Consider the following 23,191-nt stretch of genomic DNA (forward strand, 5'->3'; position numbering starts at 1 on the left):
GGACCGCAACCGACAACTGATCAGTTGCAGTCCGCCGGACATCTTAATGATCCCCATTGTAAATATACTGTTATTTATTTAAAATTAAAGCATTCTATATATTTATTAAGTAATTAACAATCTTGTTTAAAATGCTTCTAAAGGTAAAAAATTTAAAAGACAAAAGGTAATAAAAATAAAAGAAATGTAAATATTTAAAAAATATACATTTGAATTAAATGCCCCCAAAATAATAAAGAACACAGAGCAAAATAAAAAATAGTAACCTAACTCTAATCCCCAAAAATTAAAAAATAAACAAAAAAACAATTCATAAACACTACGTTAAATAAAATCTTAACATTGAGAAAATTGCATACATTGTTGATGGGAATCAAATTTACAGTTATAAGTCCCGTCTCATCGACATTGTGGAAAATGCATACATTGTGGGCTCGAACATACTCGTCTAGCTCAACTTTTACAAACATTTGGAAAAGTACATCCATTAGAGAGGGGTATATTTTACTAATTGAATTTCAGTCTGACAAACATTGGGGAAACTGCAAACATTGGGAGGAAAGGGGGGTCACAGTAACCATTCGAACTCCAGTCTAGCAAACACTGGGGAAAGTGCATACACTGGGGGAGAGGTGGAATCAGATTTCCTCTTTAAGTCAAGACTTACAACCATTGTGTGAAATGCAAACTTGGGTGGGTTGGGGGGGGGGGGATTCTAGATTACTATTTAAACTCCTCTTTCAACAACCTTGGGGAGAGTGCATGGGGAAGGGGGTTAGCTTTTCTATTTTAACGCCAGTCCAACAAAAATTGGAGAAAGATGAAAGTTCAATCATTGGGCTGGGGGGGGGTGTCAAAATTACTATTTTAACTCCAGTTTTACAAACATTGGGATAGTGCATACATTTGGAGGTATTTTAAATATATTGTTCTAACTGTAATCCAACATAAATTGAGGAAATTGAATACATGGGGGCGTTACTCTTCTAGGTCAAGTCTAATAAAAACTGAAGAAAGCACATATATTTTATGGTCACATTTACTACACCCAATTACATAATAATCCATTAAAAATATCTGAACACAAAATCACACAAAAACACACAAACCAACAAAATTCTCCAGGACACAGAATAATCAGTTACAAAACAAAACAAGCTTTAAACATTAACATAGATACATGTTTACTTAAATACAAATTACATTTTTTAATACAAATCGCAGCCAATTCCACATATACTTTCAACCTGCTAATAACAGTACTTTAAAAAATGTTGTTATGTTATGTGAGATTGATTTGTATAGCACATTAATCACCCAAGAGGGTATCCAGGTGCTTGAGCAGGTGTGTAGGTTTGTGATCCCCAATGCGCTTATAAGAAGAGCCAGATTTTCAGCTTGTAGAATTCAAGAATTGAGGAGAAGGCTCTGATATGATTGAGGGAGGTCGTTCCATGTCTTGAGTGTGATGTAGGAGAATGAGCAACCTCCAATTTTGCTTTTGAGGATACGGGAAATGTGTGCGAGTGAGGGTGAGGTAGAGCATATGTGTCCTGTGGGTAAGTGAACGTGTATGCTTCTGTTCAGGCATTTTGGTCCTCTGTTGGCGTAGGGCTTTGCATTTTTGAGAAGTTTTAATTGGCTGCTCTTTTGAAAGGGGATGTGGGTGCGGCAGAGGAGGCCGAGTATGACCCTTGCAATGGTCGGGAGTCTGTGTAGGAGTTGTTTGGAGATTCCGGCGTAGAGAGTGGTGCTGTAGTCGAGCCTTCTGGTGATGAGTGCTTATGTGACAGTCCCTTTGTAGTTCTGAGGCAACCGTTTGAAGATTTTCAGCAGCATGCATTAGATGTCGAAGCAGGAGGTGCACACTGTGTTAAGTTGAACCATCATGTTGAGATTGTCATCTAGGATGATCCCTAGATTTCTTGCCTGGTCTGTGGGTGTTGGTCCTAGCTCTGACAGCCACCAGGTGGAGCTCTATAGGGAGGTCTTGTTGCCGAAGACCACTAGTTTAGTATTGTCGGAGTTGAGCGGCAGACAGTTGGTTCGCATCCAGTCTGCTGCCATGGTCATACAGTTGGTGAAGTTGGTCCTCACGGTGTTGGTTTTGTCCATCAGTGAGAGGATGAGTTTGGTGTCATTGGTGTTGCCCCAAGCTCCGCCAAGGCTCCAGCAATCACGGACAGCGTGCTCAGTTAACACCACTGCCCGCACATCCCAGCACACTAGTCCTGGCAAGAGACTCGCCGTGCTGGTAACGCTGCTGACCTCTCAGGTCCTAGCTTTCCAGCGATAATCTGATGCGATGACCTGATGGCAAAGTCCCCAGTTCAATGGTGAAGGCACATGTTCTGGGGGGTGGGGAGCACGCCCTTAAATACTGGTGCGCAGCCAGGGGGCCTCAGCCTCTTAGGCACTTTGAAACACGCTGCCCAATCAGCATGTGGTGATTTCCTGGGCTTGGCTGCTGCCCGCTCATAATCTAGCGCTCCCGGTAGGGGTTTGTCACGGTCCCCTCACCGGTCCGGCTTCGCCTCCTCGGGCCGCGTGCTATCTCTGTGACTAAGTAAGCTAAACCTAATCTTAGATTGTCATGCCATCTAGAGGGTGCCTGCCAGTTCAGACAGCACTGGTCCGAGTAAAGGAGAACTATTCTGATCTGCATGTGACTGGTCTCTGACTGAATTGTCAAAGTAGGCAAATACAATGCAATGAAATGTGACGAGAATGGCCACAAGTGGCTGAGCTTTTTGCAAGCATTCCACCCACCATATTTGTGCTTTCTTCATGGTCACTGAGGATAGACAAACATGGATGCCAAGAACATTTTAATTGGATGGTGGGGCGGTTTAGAGCCCGGCCACAACAAAGCAAAGACTTAAAATGCATTACTAGTTACATTCCACATAATTCAGGAGAAATGCAAATAAACAACAGCATTTAGTATTGGGATCCCTCTACCGCTGGGTTAAGGAAAGAAGCTGCTACCTGGTATCAGAGAAATAACGGGGTAAAATGGGCAAATTGTTGAATGCTCGTATTAAAGCTAAGGCTCGTCGCCTCCAGATTAAGGAAGCAAAAGAAGTGGCTCGGATGGCAGATAAGGAATCTTCTGAAAAATTCTCGGAACGCAACTCTACATTTGAGAGTACAGATGAACATGAATCACCATCTACCGAGCCATTAAGTCAAATTAGTATCCCAGTAAACATGACGACGGCCGATATGAACTTAATCACTGCCAGCCAGCCCGGTTTTGTCCCAACCAGATTACATTGGATTTGATAGCCCCAAGAAAGCAAAAGCGGCTACTAAAGAAGCAAGACAATCTTTCCATTTAAAAAAATAAAATAAAACAACCTCACAACCCACTGCGAGTCCTGCCTTAAATCTGCAGCCCGATGAGGAGATCTCGGGGACTTCTCGGGGACTTCTCAACCCTTATTTGCTCCACTGTGTTCAAAGTCTGCCATAGTTAATCATGGAGCTCCTGAAGCTGTTACACAAGTGAATACGCGTTCAAATACTGTACCTTTGCTGGAACCGATATCTCACCAAGATGATGATTCATCGCTGCTTACTGTTCAAAAGGAGTTTTGTTCAGGAAACATCATACCAGCACAAGTCTTGGTTCAGATGGAAGGCATTTCTATCCCTCCTGGTTCCTCTGTATATCCGCCGGCAAAATTAAAGACACAGTCTCAATTGGATACACAGAAGACAGCCTCATCAGAAGATACACTGTCGATGGCTGAGCATATGGCCACTCCGCTGCCTTGTACCATGGATCCTTTTAGTCCCGTCTTTAGTCTGAATACTGAGTCAGCAAGTGAGGTTCAGATGACGGTTAAAGACATGCTAAATCTAATTTTAGAGGAGGTTCGGGAGTTGAAAAAACTCAGAGAGCTGAACTCTCCTCCATACATCAGCGACTGGAGAAAATTGAGGATGTAATTTCAGGTTTCCCTCTAAGACTTCAAGAAGCTGAGGCTCGGATTTCTATCCTTGAGGGTCAGATGACAGTGGTGAAAAAAGAGGTTAAGGTGGCAGCCAAAAGCAAGCAGGCATTTGAAAATAAATTGGATGAGCTGGAAAATTACACACAGAGATCCAATCTTCGATTAGTTGGAGTCCCGGAGGGGCTAGAGGGGGCCAACACAGTACAATGGGTCACCTCATTCATTAGGCAAAAAGTCATCCCAGAATTTGAAGGGGACCTGACTATTACCAGGGCGCATCGGGTACCTGCTCACCCCTTTCCTAGCTCTACGTTGCCACGCACAATACTATTAAACTTTTCCGACTTTCGGATTAAAGAAACAATACTCTCTAAAGCTATACAGCAAAGAAAGTTTTCAGTAAATGAAACATGATAGTGCCGTATTTTTTCGGACATGTCTGCAGCGGCGGCACGTAGAAGGAAGGAATTCGTGAAAATTCTACATCTGTTTGAAGCTAATGGAGCTCAGGCCTCTATTGCCCAACAGTCCAAACTGAAAGTTCTGGTGAAAGGCAAATTTTTCATGTTCTCTGACTCAGACGAAGCTCAGGAGTTATTGAAGTAAATTTCACAGGGTTACCAAGGGTGAATGAAAGGAAGTAGAACTGAGCGAGAATCCTCTGTCTTAATCAAATGGCTGTGTTCAGTATAAAAAACATGCTCTATTTTACTTTATCCTGGCTATGATAGCCGGTCTCATTCTTATATGTTAACTAAGATTAGATTGTCGATTATTGTACCTTTCACTAGATTTCACTAGAGTTTAAGCATGTCAAATTACCTTCATTGCTGTGGGGGGGCGGAGGGTTCACGGGGGTGTAACAACAAGACACCCAGGTTGTTAGGGGGAAGGGAAGTGTGGTTGGCATGGGAGAGGGACGAAGGACCACATCTGGGGGGGGGGGCACAGGGGTAGGGTTAGCAGCATTATAGAGAAGGGGGAGGGGCACAGGGGGTGGATAGGGTGTAAAAGTAAGGAAAAAATGAAGTCCTTTGTTTTTTTGAATTGTTTTTTTCTTGATCAAGGTTTTTTATATCTTCCTATGAGGATTGAATCTATTGCAAATTTTGTTAAATTGTTTTAATGTCTAGCAAGGAGCAACTGAAAGTGGTATCATTTAATGTAAATGGTGTAAATAATCAGAAGAAAATGCGGGCCATAGAGATGTGATTAAAACTGAAAATCCTTCGGTAATTCTGTTACAAGAAACCCATATTTCTTCTATAAAGTTATTAGACTTCTCTATGTTTGGGGCCTGGGCCTCGTATCGAGGTTTCTCCAGTACCTCTGCGTCCCATAGAGGGACAGCTATTTTTCTAAATAAAAATATTCAAGCAGAGATTATAAACTCAGAAAGGGATCAGTTGGGGCGTTGGTGCTGGGTTACATGTACAGTTAAACATAGACATAGACCTATAACTTTTGTTAGTTTTTACGCACCGATTGAGGACAACTTTAAGATCTATGAAGAGCTGTTTCAATCCTTGCTGACTGTTATAGGGGATGTGGTAATTGGGGGAGATTTTAATATACTTATTAATCCGATAATAGACTCCTCTACTAAGACAAGTAAACAACTAAAACCTAAATCACTGCAAATTTTGCAGAATTATTGGGCTACACTTGATGTGCACGATCCATGGCGTTTGAATTTTCCATCCAAAGCAGAATTTACTTGCTGGTCAGGCAGATTCAAGTCTTCATCACGTATAGTTTTTTTTTGGTCTCTAGAAAGTTTTGTTTCAGTTAGCAGAGATTTTTTCATAATAGATTTTCAGATCATGCTATGGTAGTATTAGAGATTTATTTAGAAAACTCTGTAAAAATTCCCAAGCGATGGGTCTTTAATAGACAATATTTCAACGATGAGCTCTGGGTTAATTCTATAAAAGGTAGAGATCAAAGAATTTCTTACTCGAAATTATGAATCTGCCCCATTAAATATCGTTTGGGACTCAATTAAGGCTTTTATCCGTGGAATAATCATCGGAAAGGACGCAGCCAATTTAAAGGAATTTAGAGTTAAGAAGAAAAATCTAGAGCAGAAAGTACAAGTACTCAGCACTATAAGGCTTCACAATCCATCTAGAGCTAACCAATATCAGCTTGATCAGGCAAAACGCGATCTTAGTGCTAATTACTATACTCCGAGCGAAGCTGCCTTCCGGCAACAGTATCAAAAGATATACGAAGAAAGCAACTTCACGGGCAGATTTTTGGCTTGGCAGGCGAAGTAACATGCTGCCGCCAACCTAATTAAAACTCTAAAATGTCCTCTTACTGATTTAGAGATAGATGATCCGGTTAAAATAGGGGATATAATGCTTAAACACTATGAATATATATATGGTCAACATCAGAGGGTAGACCCCTTTTTGCTAGAAGCCTTTTTACACAATATTGAATTACCTAGGCTCTCAGAAGTAGATCAACGGTCTATGGCTAGATTTTTCTCTAAAGCGGACCTTGAGAGAGTTAGAAAAGCTCTCCCTAATGGTAAAGCTTGTGGCCCAGATGGGTTTCCATCGGAATTATTTAAGGTCTTTTTTTCTGCATTTGGTGATTTTTTTCTCATATTAATAAATTTCATGTTAGAGGGAGGTACAATACCAGATTCCTTCAGACAAGGTAACGTAGTGAGTTTCTTGAAAAAGGGGAAGGACAGTAAAGATCCAAATTCTTATCGCCCGATAACATTACTAAATTCTGATTACAAAATAGTAACGAAGCTTCTGTCATTGCGCTTTAATAATATCATAGCAGAATTGATTCATCCGGATCAGAATGGTTTTATTGTGGGCAGACAGTTAGCAACTAACACACATTATTTAATTGAGGCTTTAGATTATTTTGAGACACGAAGGATTTCTGCTTTGGTTTTGTTATTAGAGGCTGAAAAGGCATTCGACCTGGTGGTTTGGGAGACACTGTTTATTATTTTGGGACACTTTGGGGTTTCGCCTAAAATTATATCTTTGATTCGCAATTTATATTCCAACGCGAAAGCTAATGTAATTATTAACACCATAGCGGCGGGGTCAGTCTTAGTAAAACGTGGTACAAGACAGGGATGTCCATTATCGCCAGTCCTTTTTGCCTTTTTCATCGAGCCCTTGGCAATAGCATTGAGGAACTGTGCAGAAATCCCCCCCCCCAATTCCATCAATGGCAAAACTAAAATTATTTGCAGATGACATCATGCTTATTATAAAACCTGAACTTAGAGTTCAAGACAAAGTATTTCAGCTTTTTGAGGATTTTGAAATTCTAGGGGGATATCGTATAAACCAAAAGAAAACGGAAATTCTACAATGTGGGGGTGAAGCTCTGGAGCTACATCCTGACATTCTTTCTTGTACCAATACTAGACCAAAGAGATATCTGGGTGTCTTTTTTTCAGCATCAGTTAGGGATTTATTTGATCTGAATTTTAATCCCCTTCTTCGAAGAGTCCAAACGTTGTTCTCACGTTGGAACTCTCTACCATTATCGATTTTAGGTCGGATAGCTTTGATCAAAATGTCGGTTCTTCCTCTTTTTAATTTTTTGTTCTCAACTATTTCATGTTTTTTGTCAGGTTCTTTCTTTACTCGAGTAGAATCAATGTTTACAGCTTTTATTTGGGAAAAGAAAACACCTTGCATTGCACTCAGCACTCTATATGAAGATCTGGATCAGGGAGGGCTTGCTCTGCCAAATCTTAGAGATTATTATAATGCCTATTCTGCCCAGTACCTATCCAGATTCAAAACTCAACTTCACACAAAAAAATTATTCATAAATACATTTATGGGTCTAATTTGCAAAGAAAATCAGATACCTGCTCCTCTACACGTGTTTAAATCTCCCAAATTTGTTCGTTATAAGTCCCTTCAGTGTTTTTTTAAAAAAAAGTCAGGCTCTGTTTAAAAGATATTCTATTCCCATTATCAACTTAACATCCTTACTATCCAGTATTCTTCCATTGACGGGTGTTACACAAGGTTCAGATCTTGCTGTTAATTGGGCTGCGGCAGGGTTCTCGAAAGTCTCAGACTTTTTGAGAAATGGGAAATGGATCACCCTGACTGAAATGTCTCAATTAGTTACCCGAAATTTCATCTTATTAGGGTCATATAAATCTGTTTATAAATTCCTGGTTCAATTGGATATTACTCACTTAGATCAGCAAAGTCAGTTAATAAAGGAATTATTGGCTGACATGCCTGGTAGAAAACCAGGGGTATGGAAGCGCCATCTTGCTCAAAATAGGAAGCTGGACCTTAGTCAAAAGTAGGGGTGGGCGGAATTTGCGAAATCCACTTTTGCAAATTATCGCGAAAATGTAAAAAATTATCGCAAACACGCGGAAATATTGCGAAGATGCAGAAGTTTTTTTCCCGCATGTTCACGAGATTTTCTGCATGGTTGCGGCTCGCCAACTTACCCATGTGGTTGCTCGCGGGTGTGGCCATCTTGTTTTCAGTTGTCTCGCGGTGCATGATCGCGAGAAGAAAGACGTGATCGCGCGACGCATGACATCACTGCGGGCGCGAACTGTCGCGAGACGGCGCAAATGGCTAAAAACAATACAACATCTCATGGAGAACGCGACCGGATCAAGAAAACTTGTCGGCGAACGCAGGGATTCAGGTAAGGCGATCGCGCGCGCGCGAGAATGTATTATTTTACAGCGCGAGCAAGAAACAAATTATCGCCAAGCTGCGGAATGCGGAAATTTTGACATTTTCGCGCTCTCCACGGAACGTGAAAATGTCAAATTATCGCAATTTCCGCGAACGGAACGAAATTTTCGCCCAGGCCTAGTCAAAAGGCAATCAAAAAATGGTTGGAGCAGGAAAATCAGGCAATACCTTTGAATGTTTGGTCTGTCATTAATAGATTTAATTTTACTACATTACGGGGGGTGAATTGGCGTAGAATGTTATTTTTTAGTAAGTGGTTACTTTATCGTACACCTTCTTCTATTTCTAAAATGTATCCTAATCACTCTCCACATTGTTTTAGATGTATCCATCATTCTCCAGCTAATTGGTTACATGTTATGGTTTATTGTGATAAGATTGCAAAGTTCTGGGAAGAGATTTTCAGCCATTTCCAGATCAAATGTGGTTTTGAAATTGTAGTGAATGAGAAATTAATTTTGTATGGCTTTGATCCTGATCTCTATTTTCCTGACCAGGTGGCTAAATTATTATATATTGCTATGGCAGTGGCGAGATCTCTTTTATTACAACAATGGTGCACAGAGCAGATTCCATCCTTTTATGAATGGTTACATAAGATGAAACGGGTTAAAACTAGTGAGAGGACTTTCGCGTAACGAGTGGGGGTTATTAGAAGATTCGACAGAATCTGGGGGACTTTTTTTGATCAAATTTCAAGAGCAGTTATTGATATTACGGGTAATAGTAGTTTTTATATGCTCTATAGCATATTATATGTAGACACTGATTTTTTCAGATTTATGCAGTTTTTTATGCTACATGAGATGAAATATTTTCGATGAACTGTATATTATTTACAATTGTATATTGTTTTTTAGGACTTCAATAAAAACGTTATAATAAAAAAGAAAAAAAAGAACCTGTTTTTGTTGGCATTAGGACTTGCACACTTTACTTCCGCTAACCAGTGGTACAGTGCTCTAATTTCCAAACATGGTGAAATTGGTATACACATAATTGCCACATTTAATTTACTTACATGCCCCTGGCAAATGGTACTCCCTGTGCCCAAGGCCAGTGAATTAAATGCTGTAAGTGGTTTGCAGCACTCACTGTGCCACCCACTAAAGTAGCACAAAAAACACATCTTAGGCTTGCCACTGCAGCTTGTAGTACAATTTAAACTTCCATTTTGACCTTGCAAAAGAAACCATTTGCTAGATCTAAACCTTCAGTAGTCACCCTTAAGGTAGGCCCCAAAAGCTCATAGGACAGGGTGCACGATGTTAAAACATAGGACATGTGTACTTAAGGTTTACATGTCCTGACAGTGATACCCCCCACCCCAAAGTCGTTTTTCTTTGTAGCAAGGCTAAGCTCTCCAATAGACTAACACTGGGTGGCCTTATCGCATTTAATATGTGATAATTTCAGTTTTGTACCAGCTAAAGAAATGCATCTTCCACTCATGTGAATTGTAATTTAAAGTCCTTTTTAATTAACAAAGTTGGATATTGAAAATGTTACTTTTAGAAAATTAGCATTTCCCTGCCTAAAATAAATGTGCCTTTCTGACAGTGTCCAGTGCACATGACTGTTAATAGATCTCCTGTGGTGGGATGTGTAGTCCTCCCAGATAGGGGACAAAAGAGCCATGGGTGTGGGGAAGGTTGTTCCTCTCCTGAGCAGAATGGGTTGGGGGGTTGTACTCAGCTCCTTCCTGAGCCTCAAAGGGTAGCCTAAGTGGTATACCCAGCCCTTTCCTGGCTTCAGAAAATGCCTGTACTTCGACTGGCAAATGCAGCTCACTCCTTAGCCTGACTGTGCTTTGTTTCACTAGCTAGGCTGGAGCCAGACCTATGGTAAAGGCAATAACTCACCAGAACCAGTTAAGGGTTAGACAAAGGCAGTGTCCCCCACCCACAGACTCGCACTGGCATAAAGGTGGCAAACCTAGAACCTCTCATCAGAATACTCCTGGACCTGAGAAGACTCAGAAGAAGGACTGTCCTGCTGTCTAAAGAAGGAAGCCTGGGCCTGCTTGTCTTAAACCCAGGACCCCAGAAGTGACGCCAAGGGTCAGTTGGGTGACCTCATGATTGTTCTACAGGGACACAACAAGCTTCCAGAGGCCTCTTCTGCTTTCCAGCTGTCCAGACCCAATTGTACCTACCTTGGTACCCTCTGTGGGAGTGTTCCTAACCCCCAAGTTCTGTCCTTTAAGTTTTGGACCCTTACCAAATCCACAGGAACCAGAACAGAGCATGAATATAACCCACCTAAAATTGTCAGTTAAATACTTTTAATTTTATTGTAATTAACTTTTATTACAACTACTTTGTGGATCAACCTGTGGGTATCATTGATGAACTGAAATCCACCATAGCAAAATTTCTGTATAGTGCAGAAACCATGTCTTACTTATCTGGGCAGGGGAGTTCAACATTGATAAGTGTACTCAGAGTGGCAATCATGTTTGCGAGGTTACAGATAGGAAAGGGGATAATATTGGCCATTTTACCCATACTCCAAACGGGAAAGTCTTGAACCGGTTAGTGCTCAACCATGATTTGTCTTTCTCGTCAGACTTATCCAGTCTGAATTGTATTAACCCCTCCCACTTTTCTTGGTAGAGGTAAATGCAGTGTAATTGATTTTGTTTTCCTTTCGAGGGATATGTTCTGCCTTTTGGGAAGTTATGAGTTCCATCCTTCACTGCATAGTGACCATTACCCGATTTTAATGAGCCTTTCTCTCTCCTTGCAACCTAGAGTCAGCCCAGGGTCTAATCCCAATTTACACTATTCTGCAAAGAGGGGAGTTCGAATTAAATGCAAACATATTGAGCCTAATAAATTCTTTAGAGACCTAGGTGCACATGCATCAAAAATCGGTAAAGCGATTCCTTATTAGCGACAAATAAGGAATCGCAAATAAGGAATCGTTTCTCGGGATGCATGTACAGATTCGGTAACTTTTAGCGATTCGGTAAAAATCACTAAAAAAGTCAGAATACACGATTGCGAATCCTTAAAATAAAAATTAGCTATTACCGAATTCGGTATTAGCGATTTCGGTAATAGCGAACTCGGAAATAGCGATTTCGCAAAAAGTGGGTCGCTCAAGAAGCAGGCTGATGACATCACAACCAGGAAGTCATCCAGCCCATGCTTCATTCAGTGCCCTGAGGAGCTCAGAGGAGGAGGCAGAGGACTGAAGCTGACCTGAGAGACTTCACCCTCACAACCCAGCTACACTACACCTAGCAAGGATGGACAACAATGCTGCAAAGACAGCTGCCACGCCAAGGAAGAGGAAGAGAAAGTTCTCTGATAGGGAACTGGAACATCTGATAGAGGGGGTGAGCAGCAACCATGACACATTTTTGGGAAAGTTGTCCCTGAAGGTGCCAGAAGCTGAGAAGCGCAAAATATGGCTGCGCATCAAGGAGAAGGTAAATGCCTTGGGAGTCACGCACTGCAGCATTGACGAGCTGAAGAAAAGGTGGTACGACCTCAGGAAACGTGCCAAGGAGCGCATAGCAGAAAGGGTGAAGGAAGCAGCTGGCACAGGAGGGGGGCCATCCAAAGTACCCGCCAACACAGCCCTGGAAGACCTCGTTGAGGGGACTATTGAGCCTGAGGCAGTCATGGTAGTCACCCAAATGGACACTTCTGGCGCAGCAACCACACAACAAGGTAAGATGCATGCCTGCGCTAATACGCTGCGTATTGTATACTCATGCACATCCCCCCAGGCTAATCACAGTGTGCAGGAAGAAGTTCATTACACATATACCCTCACATACGAATTGCATCATGGGAGTTGTAGTCATGTTAGCCAAGTGTGCATGGATAATCACCAATGCCCAAGAAATGACACCCTTTACAACAAACAAATGATGGACGGAATGCTGACAATGCATACATTCTCCCCCAGTCAAGAGATCTGGGTTAAATCCATCGTTCTTTTGCCCACTACACCACCCCAGTTTAGACATGGCCATATGCAAATCAGTCTTGACCCTGTGCCTCATGGGAACAGTCCAGCCCGAACTGCCAAGCCATGTCTTCCCTGGACCGGAATCAAGCATCCTAGGACCGGTTTCTGGCTATCAGCCGTCATCAACCAGGATAGCTTGACTCCAGTGGCGTAGTGAGCATGGGTCCCACGTCTGGGAATACCCATCCCACTTAGGGCGAAAAGCGTTACAACAAACAAATGATGGACGGAATGCTGACAATGCATACATTCTCCCCCAGTCAAGAGATCTGGGTTAAATCCATCGTTCTTTTGCTGTAACGCCCTGAACGTCTCAGGATCGTTTAACAGACACGACAATGAGGACGCAACCACTAGTGAAGGGTTAGTTGTTTTAATGAAGGCAAATATAATACAAAGAATAAACAAGTTATAGTCACTGGAATCCTCCAGGCTAAGTACGTTACCAGCCCACAGCACGGATGGTCCTAACCGTCCTCTGCATATACGCCGGTCCCGGCGTATGCCAACAGAGGGCAGAAATGAAATGGCCGACAATGCCAATCGGTAGGCTGTGAGGGGCACGAAGAGTGTTGGGGAGAATCGAGGAGTCAGGGAAACACCCAGCCGGGGTCTCTACCTGAAGGGAGCAGCCGCTCAACCTCTTCCTCAGACTGCACCGGGACGCGGAGTCACCTCCTGGTGATGCGTCACCGATACCCCAATCACAAGCAAGAAGACTGAACCGAGAGCAGCCGCTCGATCGATCCTGTGGACTTCCGAGTCTGTAACGCGGCAAACACCTCCTGGTGTGTGTTACAGCTGGCAGTCCCTGTGTCTCTGGTCGGGCTGGGAGTTACGACTCCAACCAGCAAAAGCGCCACTGCGCTTGGACTCAGCCGAGTCAAAAAGCGAAGCTCAATGGTTGACCGGTAGAGCTTCCGGGTCCTTCACAGGTGACGATGGGGCAAGACACGGCCCAGGGAGTAACGACTCGACCTACCTCCGTTCTTGCCTTACTGGAGCACCACTCCGGAACACTGCTCTTCACGAAGCAGGTACGTCGGTGTGAACACAATATCCGACAGCGTTGTACCTCCCGGTTCCTCCCTTTATAGGGCGTGTTTCCCTTGAGTTATGTAACAGCTCTCCTGTTTACATAAGGGCGTGTTTCCCTTGAGTTATGTAACAGCTCTCCTGTTTACATAAGGGCGTGTTTTCCTTGTATGACAGGAATTCTTGACATTTGCCCACTACACCACCCCAGTTTAGACATGGCCATATGCAAATCAGTCTTGACCCTGTGCCTCATGGGAACAGTCCAGCCCGAACTGCCAAGCCATGTCTTCCCTGGACCGGAATCAAGCATCCTAGGACCGGTTTCTGGCTATCAGCCGTCATCAGCCAGGATAGCTTGACTCCAGTGGCGTAGTGAGCATGGGTCCCACGTCTGGGAATACCCATCCCACTTAGGGCGAAAAGCGTTACAACAAACAAATGATGGACGGAATGCTGACAATGCATACATTCTCCCCCAGTCAAGAGATCTGGGTTAAATCCATCGTTCTTTTGCCCACTACACCACCCCAGTTTAGACATGGCCATGTGCAAATCAGTCTTGACCCTGTGCCTCATGGGAACAGTCCAGCCCGAACTGCCGAGCCATGTCTTCCCTGGACCGGAATCAAGCATCCTAGGACCGGTTTCACACACAGATGCATCTCCGGTGGACTCAGATGACAGTGAGCGCCTCATCATTTCGGAGACACCGGCACAGACAGATGTAGAGACTCCGCTGGACACTCAATCCACACCACCAACACCACCACCACCAAAACGTAGGGCACATGTCCCCGCACTGCAGGTAATGGAAACAGAGCCGAGCCCAGCACCTACGAGAGTTCCCAGCCAGACATGTGTTCCTCCGGCAGCTCCAACACCAGCACGTGGCCGAGTCAGACAGCGGCGCAGGTCCATGAGCAGTAGTGCGGCAGAATCAGAACAGGCTCCAAATGTCTATGGTGGGGTAGAGTCCCAGATGCTACGTGTTCAGCGCCTGCAGGGGAGACATATGGGCACAATAAACCTGCAGATCTCCAAACTGGCCAAAAACATGAGCATGATGACAGACTGTGTGCGTGACCTAACCACAGTTGTAGCAGAGGGGAATCAGGAAATTAACAAGAGCCTACAGGAGCTCACCTGTGCCGTCCTAGCAGGACAACGCAGTAAGCGCAGGAGGCATCAACAGAGCTTGCTTCATTCTTCTGCGAATACTAGGGCCATCACCAAGCTCTGCAACAGCACTGCTGTCTTGTCACGCCGCTCCGTGTCACTGCAGATAGACCTAGGACATTTCTGCGGGGATGTTGCGAAGGCCTTAGGCCAAGTGACCACTGCTGTGGAACATCTACAGTCTGGGACATTGAGTGCCAGCAACTTGGAAGGGGAGGAGGGTAGTGAGGAGGTATAGAGCATGAGTAGCATGTCTGTGCCAGAGACCAGTAGCAGGAGGCGCAGTTCGCGCAGCTCAACAGCCACAGGCACACATCGTGGTGATGTAGAGGAGCCATGCAACAGGAGGCTGGGTGTATGTGGCAAGAGGCGCTAGACATGCAGTTCCGCCTATTTATTCATGGTGGTGTAAACATGGTCCACTTAAATATTGGTTATATTTCATTTCACAAAGTATTCAATCACCGTCATGTCTCCTAAATATGAATATTTACTTTGACATTTGCTCATGCGAATAAAACATTTGCACTCAACAATATTTTGTGATGGCTCATTCTTACCTGGCTCTGAAGTGATGTTGTGTGATATATGTCCACCTCCTCTGACCTTCAGCTGTGTTTGGCACGTGTGACTGTTGGTGTTGTGCGGGTGGTTGGTCATCTCGATCGTTGCCATTTCCGTCCATCACAATTGGTATCCCCCTTCTGGTTGCAATGTTGTGCAGCATGGCACCTACTGCTACAATCCTGCAGCAGGTCTCGGGGTTATATTGCAATGCACCACCAGTCTTATGTAAGATCCTGAAGCAACTTTTCAGGATCCTGAATGTTCTCTCAACCACATTTCTGGTGCTAATATGTGCCGCGTTGTAGTGCTGCTCCTGTGGTGTTGTTGGGTTGAGGTAGAGGGTTAGGATATATTCCCGCAAGGCATATGCGCTATCACCTACAGGGTGGGAAGCAAAGGCTTAGCGGCAGTAATGCAATTACATATGTGATAATGATGTAATGAATAGGTATATGTAAGTACCAAGTAGGTGTCCCTCTCCGAATTCACCGTTGAGCAGACGCCTGTGGATGCCACTGTGTCGGAATATATATGAGTCGTGTGTGCTCCCTGGAACTTGTGCCACTATGTCCGTAATTATGTGCTTGGCATTGCACACGACCTGCACGTTGATCGAGTGATAGGACTCCCTGTTACAGAAGATATACTCGTTGGCTGAGGGGGAACAGATGGGGACATGCATGCAGTCAATGCATCCTATGAAATGGGGGAATTGGGCCACCCGGTAGAAGTCCTGTTTAGTCTGGTTCAACTGCTGTGGGGTTGTGGGAAAGGTGATGTGGGTATGTATCATTGTCAGCATGGCATCAATGAATTTATGGAAGAAGCGTTAAAGTGCGCTTTGTGAGACGCCTCCCGCTACCGCTATGACCCCCTGGAAACTTCCAGACACTAGTAGGTGCAGGCTGCATAGGACCTGGACGTGCGCAGGAATGGCATTGGTCCTACGGGTCTGGTGCTGCAGTAGTGGTTCCAGGTCAGCAATTAGGCACATTATCATGGCACGATTCAGACGGTACTTGTCATTTACTTCATCCTCATTTTGGCCCAGCAATGTAATGCGCACTCTGAATACCCTCTCCTGGATCCTCCTCCTGCGCTGCTGCATTTATTCTCATCCTCCTTGCAAGCACGTAGAGGGCTGCCATTTTGAAAAAATTACGGGGTCCCCAGTGCCATTTTTGAAGGGTTTCAGATTGTTTACACCTGTGAATTTTTTTTTAATTTTTTTTTTGTGTTTCATCAACTTTGCCTCCTGGTTGAGATTCCCCTTATTCTGCTCATGCTAAATAGCGATTTTGATGAATTTCGGTATTTGCAAATTTTGATGCATTCCTTTGCGATTCTTTATTTGCTAATCGCTATTGGGAAGCGCTATTGTTGTTTTCGCTATTTTCGATTAGCTAATTTGCGATTCTGCAATTTATCGTGTTTTTTTTTGCGATTATGTCGTTTTTTCGCTTTTGGGGTTGATGCATTGGAATATGTTGTTTGGCTCTCGCTAACGGCCTAGTTTACTGATTTGCAAAATTAGCGAGGACAATTTTGCTTGATGCATGGGCCAGCTAGTTCACAAAAATTAAAAGTACACATTGTGTATCTTTCGGATGCGGCTGCTCCAACTAAAATCAGAGATAGCTTTATAGCTCTTTGTAAATAAGCCTCAAGCTTGCTAACGAGAGAAAAAACCCTAAAAGATCACCCAGGCCAGAGGTAGTTTAATTCAGACTGTACCACAGCTTATACAAATCTTAACAAAGCCACTAATACCCTCCCACAAAATTCAGATGAGATAGAGGCAGTCAGAAAATCCTATAAACAGGCTATAGAAAATAGAAAGCGGGAAGTTAGATCAAAAGAAAAGCCTGGGAATATCTGAGACAGGCTTCCGAATTAAGGGACAATAGAGCATGTTGGGCAGTTATAACACTTCAGGTATTAAATCCCATATTTTAGAACAAGACTGCGTTGAGCACTTTTCCAAAGATTTTGATCCATATCTTATAGTTGTGCAGATGGCTAGCTTGTTATACCCCCCCGCCCCGGTTTTGTCCTTAACGGCTAAGCTGTCTTTTTCTGAGACCATCCCTGTGGAACATGTGTCTCAAGCTATCTATAAGTCTGCAGCAGGGAAGGCATCCGACCCCAATGGGATGCAGTTGATTTGTTTAAGGCTGGCCCTGCTTTCTGGGCTACCCTACTAACTAACGTTTTTAGAGCGGCTATATTGGAGGGTCCTATCGATTCATGGAAAAAGTTGGTAACTGTTCCGATTTCAAAAAAGGACAGTAGGAATCTCCCTGCCAATTATCGCCCTATCTCACTGTTAGATTCTTCTGTTAAACTTCTCGGGCAAGAATTATTAGCTAAATTGTAAGCCTGGGCATTGGTCAATTATTTTTGGGGAGAATCCAGTATGGATTCTATTCCAGCCTCGGCACCACTGAACAAGTACTTAATTTGTCCCTTATATTGGGTAACTACTTCAAGTCCAGGAGAGGTTTCATACGGATGACTTTTATGGATCTCTCCTGTGCCTTTGACTTAGTGGACAGAGGAAAATTGCAGGCTTTGATAGAAGTAGCAGATATTGACCCACCCCTGGACCTCTTAAAGCGTCTCCACTGGGATACAACGATGAAAGTGTGATATACCCAAACTGGTGACTGTACTCCCCATATAAAGTTTTCACATGATGTGAGACAAGGCTGTAAATTAGCAACTGTTTAATTTTATTTTATATTAATGCCCTTGACTTCTTTTTAATCTCTCAGATGTCCGAAAAATGAGTTCCTGTCTAGTCCCCATACTATTGTACGCGGACGGCATGGTTCTTATTGCATGCACTGCAAATGGACTTCAGTCCCTTTTAGATAGTTTTAACGGTTTTATAAGGGATTTAAATCTTCAGATTAACCATAAAAAATCCTTTGCATTGATTTGCGGCCCTGAAAATACTTGTTCAAACCATTTTCATGGGGGACCTCTATTGTAAAGGTCTCAAATGTGTGCTACCTGGTCATATTGTTTGACACTAATTCAAAGTGGGAGAGGTTAATTATCCAGTGATCTCAGAAGATGTTATGTTATAGTGTTTTTGTATAGCGCCTATCACCGCCGGTCTCTAAGCGCTCACACAGAAAAGGAACATAACCTGCTGTCTCCTAGATCACTCCGCCGTCCGCCCCAGTTAGGGCGTGGATGTTGACTTTTTAAACAGATGAGTCTTCAAGTTCTTCCTGAAGGACAGTAGCTGTGAGTCTTCCTTCAGGCTGGCCGGTAGCTCATTCCACAATTGCGGGAGAAGTACAGAAAGAGCCCTGCCCCCTTTAGATTTTAACTTAAATCTGGGTTGGATCAGATTGGAGGCCTTGCCCGAACGCAAGGTTCTGCCTGGAATGTACTTCCTCAGGCGCTGTTTAATGTATTCTGGGGCTTTGCCGAAAATTGCCTTGTGAGCCATGCAAAGACACTTAAACTGCACTCTAAACTTAACAGGCAGCCAGTGCAGCATCCGGAGAAGTGGGGTTGCATGCGAGTTCCTAGGTAGGGAATAGATCAGCCTGGCCGCATCGTTCTGCACCACCTGCAGTTTCCTCAACAACTTCTGCGGCAGGCCAAGATATAAAGCATTTCCATAATCCAGCCTCGAAATGACTGTGGCGGACACGATGGACTGCAGAGTGGGGGCTGATAGAATAGGTGCTAACTTTCGCAGTTGCCTCAGCACCCCCGTGCAAGACCCCACCACCGCCGAGACTTGAGGGGCCATGGAAAGGTCTACGTCAACCTTTAGCCCTAGGCTTTTGACCACCCTACCAGGAATAGGTGTTATACTGAGTTCTGGGGGCCAGAACAGATTGCACCAGGGATTGACTCGGTTTGTGATGACCAGCACCTCTGTTTTTTCAGCGTTCACTTTCAGAAGGTTATTGGTCATCCAATTTACAGTCAATCGGAGCAAATTCCTTACCGATTCCTGTGCTTCCCTTGTATCTTCCAGCTGGACCAATAGCAGGGTATCGCCAGCATAGTTAAAAGTTTGACAATTCCTATGCATTAACTCCTCCACCAAGGGTTGTAGGTAAATGTTAAAGAGCAAGGGAGAAAGTGCGGACCCCTGTGGTACGCCCCAGGTCACATCACTTGCCTCAGATAACTGGTCTCTCAGCTGCACCCTCTGGGTTCGACCCGTCAGAAAAGATTCAAGCCACTTGAGCGCTTGTCCTGTTATTCCCAGCTTTGCGATATGGTCCAGCAAGATGGTATGGCTGACCGTATCGAATGCCGCTGACAAGTCCAATAGAATCAGGGCAGAAGGTTGTTTATTGTCCGCCCTGATTCTCAGCTCATCAGTGACAGTGGCCATTACTAGTTCTGTGCTGTGTTGGGGCCGAAAGCCCGCCTGCCTGGCATGGAGTAAACCATGTTCCTCCAGGTAGATAGCCAGTGTGTTCAGAACATGTTTTTCCAGGATTTTGCCCAGGAATGGCAGTTGCGAGATAGGCCTATAGTTCTTTAAAGCCTTGGTGTCTGCTCCTGCTTTCTTTAAGAGTGGAGAAACCCTAGCTTCCTTCAGCTGGACTGGGAGATAGCCCGCCTCTAATGAATCGTTCAGTAGGCTCAACAGCTGAGTTTGAATACCAGGCAGGGCCATTTGAAAGATTCTCGGGGGGCATGGATCCATGCTGGAGCCAGACTTAACTTGGCCGACAAGCTCAGCCAAGCTCTCCTCGTCAATACATGGGTAACTGTTCAACGTCCCTATCGTCTCCTGACTAGCAGGGCAAGATGACAGCAGAGGTTCAGCTGGGATCTCCATGATATCCTTAATAATGTCCTGTACTTTCTGAAGAAAGAACCTCTGAAAGGTGTCACAGTCAGGTTGGTCACTAGCAGGAATCTTCCCATCCAGCTGCGTTAATTCCCTTAGGATCGCCAAGGTCTCCCTTTGTTTGTTCGTGGCCCCTCTAATTCTATTCTCATAGAAGGCTGACTTCCTCACCAGGATATCCGCCTTGTATTTTGAGAGAAGCATTTTATAGGTTTCTGACTCCGCTGGTCTATAGCTGAGTCTCCACCTTCTTTCCACCTTACGGAGGGCTTGTTTCTTTTCCCTGAGTTAGGCATCAAACCACGGTGCTCCCTTTCCTTTTGCTCTGGTCTTCTCCAGCCGCTCAGGGGCCAGTTTGTCCAGAGCAGCACGGATCCAGGCCAAAAGGGCTGTAGTATCGGAGTCTAGGTTCGTCTCCCTCATCTTAGGAAGTGAAGTGGAAAGCAGCGTGGAAAGTAGAGAGTCTGCCTCTATCTTCTTCCAAGACCGGACCTTTCTCCACAATTGACTGGACACTGCAGGTGAGGGGTCTCCTGGAACCCAGCACATGATCAGAAAATGGTCTGACCATATGCAGGGACTGACCTCAGTTATTTCTGTCTGGGATATGGAAGACCAAATTAAGTCTAGTGTATGGCCCTTCACATGCGTTGGTCCTACTACTAGTTGCTGTAAGTTAAGCGAGGAAAGATTATTTTCGAACTCTACCTCTGTAAGGTCTCTAGGTACCTTATCCCAGTGGTAGTTGAAGTCCCTACCACCATAAGGGATTTATATCTGGAGCCCAAATCCATTAAGAGCTCCAGGAAGGAGTCATTAAAATCTGGCGAGCTCTGTGGTGGGCGGTACACTACCAGCAACATAATACAGGAGGATTTGAGTGAGATTTTTATCCCCAGGAGCTCCACACAGTCACAGTTTTCATCTACGACCTGTGTCACCTTGAGACTTTTTTTAAATAAAATGGCGACCCCCCCCCCTCTACAGTCATTAAGGCGATTATACCATAGTGCATCAAAATCGGGAGGCAATACCGCCAGTATGTCCGGCGTAGATGAAGTACCTAGCCAGGTCTCCGTAAGGGCAAGGATATCAATCTCGCCATCAACAAGGAGTGAAAAAACCTCCAAATGGTGTTTTTGCAAAGAGCGCGTGTTCAGCGTCGCAATTTTTAGCCCTCGGGACCTAAGGGGGTGTGGCGAACTCCTGGATCGTCTGGGTTCGCCTTCTCCCTGCAGCAAAGCTTCTTCTCGAAGCTTAGCTAGTGTTGTAGTGTCTAGCCCCATATTACCTGTCCTTAGAGCCCGAAGGGTATCCATAGAGTAAATATGAGGCAGACGAGGGATACTGGCCCCTGGGACCGTCCTGGCGCGGACGGGCGCAGACGGGCTTTCCTCTGGTGCTCCTCGGGCGCGCCGCTGCGCGCGTGCGCTGCGCGCTTGCATTCTAGTCCTTTAAATAGTGTATGGCAAAGAGCACTCGGGAAGACTAGAGCGCTACCCCCAGAGGCGTCTTGGGAGCGTCTCTAAGCCCACACTCAAGATGGCGGTCGGGAGTGAGGCGGCGCGAATTTCACCCAAGTGGTGAGTCGTGTTAATTTCTATTAATGTGCAAGCAATGCGAACATGGGGGGAGTAAGGAGGATGAAATTAAAAATGAGGTTACCACCATGTGATGGTCGCCTCTTGAGAAGAGATTTTCAGATTTACGAAAAAGCTAGGTCATAAGTCCCTTAAAGAGAGGATTACACTATAGAAAAGGAAATGCCAGAGGGCATAACCCAAATGAAGTTGGGTGAGACGCTTAAGATAGCAACCTCCCTGCCTGGTCCAGATGATGATCTTGAGGTCTGAGGGGTGCTGAGCTCGACACTGGTTTCAGCCAATCCCCCTGCAATCTCGACTCGGCACCAGGCAGGGAGGCATCAAAAGGTGGGGCTGAAGAGTAACTCCCAGCACGATGTTTGATCAACTTCAAGAGCCATCCTGTGCTGACGCCATGTTTCCTCAATGGCGTATACCTGACCATCCCCTTCACCGTCTGGCTCATGTTCCTCCAGCCATACTTCACCATGATGGACTCATGTAACTATTACTCTGGTTTTTCATACCTGTTTGTGAGACTGTTATTATTTATGGGGTTTTGTTTCTTTTTTTGCTCCATCACACAACCACTATGCTGCGCTTCTGTATACCTGCATCTTGCGCAACCCTGTGCAAATGCTGTTTTTCCATCTAAATACTGCTTTTATGGGGCCTGGACAACCACACAGCTGTCCCTCGTTTTGCCTTGTGTTCCACAGTCTCCAGGGGGCATATCAGCAAGGGCTGGTGATAATTATCGCTAAGCACACTCAGCGATAGAAATCCATGCGTTAGCTAGAACACAGTGCGATTATCACTGGAAATCCAGCGATAATCGCACTGTGACCGGCGATACCTTGCTGATAGGGCAAGGTGGATTTAGCCATGTAATCCACCTCCCATTGGATTACATGGCTAAGTCAGAATAAAAGCAGGCGTAAGGAAAGTAGCGATAACCGCGGGTAGCGCTACGTTTCTTATTGCTCTGCTTGTTAGCGTGAAGCTTGATAATTGGAGAAATGTCGGTTAGTGACATTTCTACAGTTATTTTGGAGAGGAATGCCCACTTTGCATCTCATTAGAGATGCAAAGCTGGGCGTTCAGGAAACAGGCGCTAAGGCATGGATTCACGCGTTAGCGTGTCCATGCTGATAGGGCGATAGAATTATCGCCACTTTTCGTCCGAAAACAGACGCTAAAGCGGCAATAATTCTATTGCCTCGCCTTGCTGATATGCCCCTAGGTTCTTAGCTTCAATGTCCTAAAGAATCCTGTCAAGCGGGCTGCGGTGCTCTCGCTAATATACCAGTCTTGATGTGACAT

This window comes from Triturus cristatus, chromosome 6, assembly GCF_964204655.1.
Source record: "Triturus cristatus chromosome 6, aTriCri1.1, whole genome shotgun sequence".
Lineage (NCBI taxonomy): Eukaryota > Metazoa > Chordata > Amphibia > Caudata > Salamandridae > Triturus > Triturus cristatus.